Source organism: Anguilla rostrata, chromosome 12, assembly GCF_018555375.3.
Source record: "Anguilla rostrata isolate EN2019 chromosome 12, ASM1855537v3, whole genome shotgun sequence".
Taxonomy (NCBI): domain Eukaryota; kingdom Metazoa; phylum Chordata; class Actinopteri; order Anguilliformes; family Anguillidae; genus Anguilla; species Anguilla rostrata.
Window position 1 is genome coordinate 27,827,070 of NC_057944.1, and position 8,889 is coordinate 27,835,958.

The 8,889-nt window shown below is 39.8% G+C and overlaps 1 long non-coding RNA gene across 1 annotated transcript; it reads left to right on the forward strand.

Annotated features, from left to right (window-relative positions):
• Window positions 1-1,431: 1,431 nt before the first annotated feature.
• LOC135235876 (uncharacterized) lies at window positions 1,432-7,048 on the forward strand. The gene is made up of 4 exons (XR_010324452.1): window positions 1,432-1,765; window positions 3,014-3,192; window positions 4,292-4,336; window positions 4,754-7,048. It is a non-coding gene; the product is annotated as an uncharacterized LOC135235876 (long non-coding RNA).
• Window positions 7,049-8,889: the final 1,841 nt, after the last annotated feature.

The following is an 8,889-nucleotide window of genomic DNA, read 5'->3' on the forward strand; positions in this document are numbered from 1 at the left end:
TTCAGAAGAATTTGCCTCTGAGGGACTCATCTCAACTAACATCTCATTTTTTCTAACATACGATCTTGCACAATATCTCTTATCCAATGGGGTGAGAGGGTGGAGCAGCGCCCTACTAAGTGACAGGTCAAAAGTAAAGCAAAGGCCAGAGAATCCAGCCGATGAGGTCAGTGTAAATCTGTCAGGACAGTTCCAGAAAGTGAGTCTACAGTGGAGTGGGCTGAATATGCCATTTCATTACTATATCCTTGAAGGACTCTGGTTTTGCTACTAGCCTGTTAGAGAGAACTACCCTCAGTGGGATATAGCCCATATTCAGGGAGGGAAATTGCTGCTCAAATAAATAGCTGACACCTGTTTTATCAAATAACAGGAAGGGAGGTGGTGCATCAAATTGTAAAATAATCTTTGTGTCCCCCAAAACAGAGACCACCATTAAAATAGTTGTGTTAGCCAAGTTTAAAGTCAAGCTGATACAGTAAGTCTTGTCTATAAATTGCTGTTTTTTTCCCTTTACAAATATGTTGAATGCCTTTCATTGACATTATGGAACTAGGTATCCTGGTCAGGCCAGTGTGGTCAGTGACACATTTCTCCAGTTCATATCTGTACCTTGCCAGTGCAGATGCAGGGCCATTCATAATTTGCTTTAGTGATCCCAAGTGATGGGAGGGTTTCAGTGGGCCAGAATTGCAGGATCTTATCATCTCATGTCTGTAGGTGCCCCATTTGCGAACTGTGGTGTGATAAGAAACAAGAGCTAAATTACATATTTTGTAGGACAGTATGTGCTTGCCTGCAATCCAATAGCAGACATTGCAGTAATGTGCACCGATAAATATGCAATTGGGCATTCCAAACTGGGGAGAAAAAGGGGGAAAGAATACAAAAATAAATAACCAAACATAAAAAACCGAACATTATGGTGTCCTGCTTTACTGTCTGTGACTAATAGTTAAAGTAGTCAGTTAAATATTCATGTATCTGAATTGTCATACCCAATCAGATTACAGTGTGCCTGGTATATTTTGCTTATTTCATTTCAAAGATATGAACTCTGAAGGGAACATGGCAGATACCAGTGGAGAAGTGGTGAACCTTATGAAACATAATTTCCCATAAAATATTTGGAAATATTATATGATGTTGTACTTTACAATTATTTAGAAGATGATCTTATCCAGTGCATTTTATTCTTCTTATGCCCCCCTGAATTCCCTGATACCTACCATTGTAAAGCTGACATGTAGTCCGAAACGTATGTAAATATCTAAAGTATCTTTAATGGCACACAGACTGTTGGGCCAATTAAAAATATACACAAAAACATAAATATTACATTTTTCAATCATAAATAGAACATTACCCTTTTAAATGCTGCGGTTTCACATAGCCTAATGGCACACAGCTGGTTAAAATAAAGGCACAGAGCTGGCTCGAAAGGCAACCCGTTTACTTTATTGTTACGGATGTAGAATGAAGGAAGTCAGAAGCGTGAGGACTTAATGCCAGCCGTTGCGTTACTTTGACTGCTGTGAAAACAACCAAATATTAACATTTATATTTCCTGTATAAGATAGTGCTTTATTAAAATAGTCGAACACTGATTGTTAAGCTGCCTTTTGATCACACGCGTTATCTCGTTCCCAATGTTCATTTGAGAGAAGCATTGTTGTTTACAAGGCCTCGGATATCCGCGGTCGAAATTAGCGAGCTACGCTAACGCAGCAAACATCATCCCGGGCAGGAACGCGGGGCCTAGGCGGTAAGACAGACTCTCCCTCGTATGTAATTAAACATTACTAGACTAAGGCGTTAGCGTTCATAGCTTTCTTTCAAACTAGTTTCCTAAAGTTGCCGTTTTTTATGCCTCCTTAGTGAAACCGTTTGCCTGCCTAACCAGGGGTAACGTTACTAGCTATAATTACAGGACTGAAAAGCTAGCTAGTCTAACGTTAATCCACATGAACAATTAATGATTGTAGGTTATAGACTAGCTCTAACTTAAATCTAACATTCTCGGCTGACTTAGACTTAACGTAGATGGCTGTTGGTAAATAGTTGTGGGGTTTCGGTTTTCAAACTGCTAACAAGCTTACTACGGGTGGCTTTATCATAATGAAATTCTGAGTGATTAATCAGCTAACACTATCTAGTTGATGATATAGCTAGACTAATGCAATACTGTGAAAACGCGGTATGGGTAACGTTAGATGTGCTGGTAGCCTAGCGACGAGCCTGAGCATACGGATGTAGCATTATTAAAACTAACAGTTGTGTATCATACACGTTTGCACATTTTATCCATCCAGGGATGGACAGCTGACGCGAATAAGAATGCAGACAACTACGATCCCGTTAGTGTAGCATTTAGTTTTAATGCTATGTTAAAATATTGGAAGAAATGGAATTTGATGTCTCACAAAGACATTAATTCTTCCTTTTAACAATTTAGGTGATACGTTTTTACACATACCAGATCCAAACATATCCAGCAAATGGTATTTCAGTATTCCTACTGTAAGCCTGGCAAATCAGCTTTCTGCTGTAGAACATTTCAACTCGGAAAACGATTCTTCATGAGGGCAGAAGTAGTTTGAAAGTAGTCATACCTTGGTGATTGGAACAGGGTGACATAATATAACACAGGGAACATTCTCAAATTGTTTTGAAAGTGTTTTATCTTTGCTTGCTCATGTTACCAACTGCAAGAACACAGGAGTAATCTGTTGTGCTTGTTGAAATAGACTGTTGCAAGTACTGTTACTGAACAAATGTTAGTTGAGTCCTCTGACTTTTAATAAAACAAAATGTAAAAAGACACTTAACAGTACAGTTTGAGAGCTGGTGAAAATTTTAAAGAATATATGAAAGGATGTTGGCAAGTTTACATGGTTATTGAAAAATGTCACATTACCATTTTCCAATGACAAGACCAGCAACTGGACCTAGAAAATCTGTCCAAAGTTGAATCTGTGAAAATGCACCACATGTTTCTCCCTTGTCCCAGCAGGGCTGTGGTATTGGACCGCAGCAACGAGGAGCATCCGGCCGTCCCATGATGGTGTGCGAGCTCTTCCTGCTGACCTCCATCTGGTTTCTCTTTGTTATCTTCTGGATGGAGACCATAAGTGTCTGGCTCTTCCTCTGCAATTTCTACCAGGACCGAGCTTTTTATCACTGGGGAGATGGGTGAGCTAATGCACGTACACAGAGTATAGACATATCAGCACCTAACCAGAAGAAAATGAAAATGGAGGATTTCCACCAGTCAGAGATTGAATAACAACCGATAGAATGTGATCTGTGGTTTGCTAATACCTACAGGTATCCATATGCAGGCATAGCCAGACAGTGTGCACCAGAGTAGGTGTTGATTTGGTTGTTTCAAAAATGCTCAGTGATTGGTGGAGCACCTTCAGGGTGAACTGAACCAGGACAGTGGTTGAGTGACCCAGTCTGATGAATGGTGAATGTAGAGCAGTGGTTCCCATCCCTCTTCCTGGAAATCTGCTGTCCTGTACGCTTAATACCAACCCTATCAAAGCACAGCTTATTCAAAAGCTAGAGACCTGGTTGAGCTGCTAAGTTGTAGAATCAGGTGTGTCAAATTAGGGTTGAAATGAAAACCTTCAATGACTGTAGATCTCCAGGAACAGGGAACCATTGATGTACAGTCTCTGGCTCTTTTTCTTGGCAAATCCAGTGTAATGCACAAAAAGTGAGCTCAAACCAGCTCAAAGTGGCTTAAACCACCCATAAAGAACAAATTAAAATCTTTGTCAAGCAACAGAAAAATGGTGATTGTCGTTTTAGAGTTTTTGAAAGTTACATCAGCTGAGCTGCATTGCCACTGTGTTGGCTGTCTACATTGGGACCCCACCCAAGGTACAGCCCTGGTGTTACACAGGAACCCCCCAAAAATAGTCAGTTGGCTTGTGATTCCTATAGCCTGTGTCGGATCAGCTTCTGTTCTTCCTCAGAAAAAGAGAGAGGGGCAGAGGGTAATTCACTGTCTCAGTCTGAAGAAGTCTGAAGTGATCTAACAACCATTTTGGTTCTGGAGATCACCACATCAGTTTTGTAGATCAGACGTCACCTCTGATCCAAAAGGTGGTCCTGTTTTTAATAGTATCTTAACCCAAAGCTCCGTAAGTGCAGGCTACCCTTCTGGGCCTGGGCACATAAAGACTGGTTGCCCATTTCTTTTACGCATCACCCAAGGTTAAGGACCCATGACCTCTGACCTATGCTGTATTGGACCCCTGATCTTCCTCTTTTCCACACACAGGGTCTTTGCTGATGACCCAGGTCAAATGCTGTACATGCTAGGCAGGTGAGTAGCTTTGAACAGGATCTGTGTGGATGTTAACGCCACATCACTGCATAAATGGACCATGAAATATGGGGTGAACGATGGACCCTTCAGTGTTATCTTTAATAATAAAATAAAATAATAATGATAATAATAATAATACTAGAATAATAATGCATTATACTTATTTAATTAGTAATACGAATAACAATAATAATACTTGTTATAATAATAACAGTAATGAATATCGTTACGGTACATTGATGATATTCATATCAGAATGCTGTAGTCCTCTATAGCTCTCCAGTCAGTGTTTGACAACTTGCGGTGGTGCTGAAGTCTTTGCATAAAATGTAAAATATTTCAGAGAGGATGAGGAAGGCTTGGGACACCAGTTGTGGTGGTGTATGTAAGAGTGTGTGTTAACCTGACCTACAGGGTGGACGGGTCAGGGCGGATGCACACCTGAGTCGGGAGAAGGAGGAGGAGGAGGAGGGCAGACTGGGAGGGGAGTGTCCCTGGGGCGGCTGCACGTAAAGGTGGAAGAATGGGAGCTCACTGCCGCACACTGACTCGCAGGTGACCCTCGTCTGGCAGGGACAGGGACACTGTGTGGGACAGACTGGATGGTCGGGCACAGATTGCCCTGCACGGAACAGGACTATGGGCCCAGCAGGTGCTGGGGGTGTGAGCGATGCCCCACCCATGTGTACACAGCCCCGCCTATGCATTCATAGCCCCGACCATGCTTACCCTGCTCCATCCATGTTTACACAGCCACCCGGTTTGAACTGGCTCACTTTTCCTTTCACAGTGCCTCATGGGTAATACCAGAATGAAACACACGCATCAGAAGTTGCAAAGGAGGGTTTATACCCCGTGCATTAGCATTAATGAAGAAAGGGAAATATGTGTTAATTTTCTGTGGATTTAGGATTTCTTAATATCAGTTGACACTTGGGAATTGAGTACTGAGGTTGGAGTTTTTGATCAAAGAATCAGTTGGAGAATTTTTTTTTTTTTTTTCTAGGCTGGTAAATATTGACGGTCATGCACAATTTGTTTTTCATAAATTGTATTGCTATGGTTTTTTTTGTTTGCTTTGTCCTGGCTTAGTTCACCATGGATGTAAGAGTGCATTACCCTGCTGTAAATGATGGGTAGGTATCTAACATAGCATTTCTTAAACATTTTCCTTCATATAACTTTCTGTGGATTATCACTGTGAAAGGTATCAATTCTGTGTTATCGCAGTAACACTTTAGTTGGGTTAAAACTTAAATAATGCTGATCTTCATTTGGAGAATATGGTATGCTGATTTGGGAACGAGCTTTTACACTTCTCAGAGAATTCCTTTTAGGTGCAAGCAGATGAGGGTTTATGATTGGGAGTAACTGAGTGTGTAGGAGCTACGTTCTAGGGATAGGCTCTGAAAGACATTGTGATGGGTATGTGGTGAATGTGATCCTGCAGAGTGAAAAGAGACCTGCAGGATCTAGTTTGGCCCGATCACACTGAAACCAGAATTGAGGAGATGCCAGTTTGATGCCGCATTGTCCCCGGCTGGTTCCGGGTTTTCACCGCACAGGCTGATATAGAACTGTGAAACGCACATATGTGACTGTGCTCTGTTGTAAAGGCCTGGCAAAAACGAGACCCATTGACATTAATGTAGGCATCAAACAGCCAGCGTCCCTTACTGCACGTACTGAGGCTGCTCATTTTCCAGTGAGGGTAAAAAAGGTTTAACTCGTCATTGGAAGGTCAGCTGCCACTACGCAGTTGCTACAGTGGTCCACTGGCTTTGAATTTAAAAACTGCTGCAGTGTGATCCAAGTAAGAATGTTTGCAATACACTAAACGTACCTGGTTAAGTTGACAATGAGATTAACTTTACATATTTTGTCCAAGTTTGTTTTTTTCTGTTAGGTCTGTCAAATGTTTTTACAGATTTGTATCTTGGTTTGTCACAGTGTTGGGCCCAAGAAGCCAAACTGTATTTTTCCCGTATTTTCCGATGTATGCTGTGAGGAAAGAAAAGCCAGGTATCGCTTGGCATGAGCAGTTTCAAGCAAATTTGAAAATAACAAAGTAGGCTGTCTCTATTCAATACAAATTTTTCTGCAACAAAATTTAAAATCAAAAATTACATTTCATTTGTTTTAGAACCAGTTTGAATCTTTTTCTTTCAGACTGAGATTTTGAAACACTTTCATACTTTTTTATTTGCCCCAAAGAATAAAGAAGTTCTATAAATCTATACATAATTCAGTGCATGAATACATTTTTGTCGGTAGTACATATTTGTTCCTTTTGATATTTTTAGGGTATGAAGCACCTGCACAATGTTGGGGCTGTATGGTCATTGTGGGAATGATCTTGTAATTGTAGCATCAGCTATCTCCAGGCAGCTCATTGGTTCTTAGTCCTGGTTCTGGTGAATCACTGTCATCTTCTCGTTCTCCATTTTGCACAGAATTTATTATTGGTGATGGAAAATCTTAATTTCTTAATGTCTTATTTTATTTTGGAATGAAACTATTATAGTAGATCACCAATCTGTGCACAAGTACATACTTGGCACAATAAAGTCAGTAAAAACACATTCATACTAAATAAATGCAATTAATGAGATAAAATATCTGATCAGTGTTTGTCAGATCTTGTCAAATTTTCTTGTTACATAGTCTTGCTACTGTAACAGAATTGAAATAAAAGTTGATTTTCATTAAGGCAGAGTGTGACTATTTATTGTGCCTGGTATAAATTGTGCCCAAATACATGTAAAAGTGTTTTTATTCCCTTAAAAATATTCAAAAAGCCTTCAAGATGTTAATGACTTATATCCATACACATTCACTGTGTAAGAAAGTATATTTTAGCCACTGATTGATGCTTAATTAGATCTGTTAACTGGCGTGTCCACTGTGAATGAGTGTGTTTGTGCCTACAGAAAGTCACGTCTAAAGAACCACCTTTAACACTTCATTTATGTCCCTTTACACATTTGTGTAATTACCTAAGAAATTCATTGAATGAGGTTAAAAAGGTGGAATTTGACTTAAATGTGTTTGTTGTTAATACCCATTGCTTGCATCAAGAAGCACAAATGCTTCTCTGTCGAGTACTGCACAGAATACACTGCTGATGGACTGAATAAATGGCTAATCCTGATCAGTGCTCATTGAACTAGTGAAGCTAGAAGCTGGAACTGAAATTAGCATTAATGGGCACTGGGCCCTGCAGACCACGACTGAGAAACTTGGGTAATAGGAACATTCTATTAACTTATTTGAAACAGAGGGGAAAAGGCACCTGCTCAGAAAGTTCTGGAATGAAGCTTGAGGACAATGGAAAAAGTGCATTTGTGGAGAAGGTAGCATGTAAGAACTATTTTTTCAAGTGCAATGTTTTTTGTAATCTTTTTCGTAATTATGGAAAATGAACATGATTGTAAAAAATATATAAAATATGCAATAAAATATATCAATGTCTGCAACAGCATATGTTGATTGACAAAGCCTTGTTTGTAGATACGGCATGAATAAAAAAGAATTTTGTTTTAAAATCTGAACATTGAATCAGAAAACTTCTTGACAGGCTGATGAAAGCTGTTGACTTCTACCCAGTCTGTGGGTTATTCAAGGAGTTGTGATGACATGAATAATTTAATATGGTTAGTCAGTCAGGCAAGGTAACTCTTTTCACGCAAGTGTCACACTTACTTATATAATTTATAAAGGAGGAAATGGTCTTATTGCTCTGGTGCCAAGCAGTATGCAGTGGCTTTGCTCAGATGGCAGAGCTGAGCCGTAGTTTGAGACGTTCACAAGTACAAGGCATTACAATGTAAAGGGATACTGCTTATATCCTATTACTACATATCATACCATTACACATTCGCATGCCATGTTGAAAAGGATTTTGTTGGTCTGTCTATTGGCACCTTTCTGCTGCAAAAGTCCTTTTACAATTAATGCACCAATATCAAATTTTCTACAAATACAGACTAGACTAAATTTATCATTTTTGGCCTTATCCAAAATGCCTCATCCAGTTCCAGTGTTCAAAATCATCCTCATCCAATGTACAAAATCCAGCTGATGGGCTTGTCATCCAGTCAAGAGATCTAATAACAGCCATACACCCATTACAACCTCACCACACTCCCTTAGGGCCCCTACAAAAGACCTTGCTGTCCCAGACACCTTAAAAACACACATCCTACCTCACTCCTTTAGATTCCCTACAAAAGACCTCCTCACTGCCCCAGACACCTTGAACACAATGTCATTTCAACATTTTTCAGCTTCTTTTCCCCCTGAAGTTTCCCCCTGAGGTAACTGTATTACCCGTGTTTGTTTTATTCATAGTTTGTCTTTATTCTGATTTTTTATTTAATTTTATATGTACATTCATTATGTACAGCGCATTGTGTACCATCTAAGAAAAGTGCTGTACAAATAAAACTTAGTGAAATGGAGCCACTAGAAACAGGTTTGAACTGGCTGACATGGAACCTGCCACCATTTACAATGCTAGAAATGATTGGAATCTTGCAAACCAGGAAATT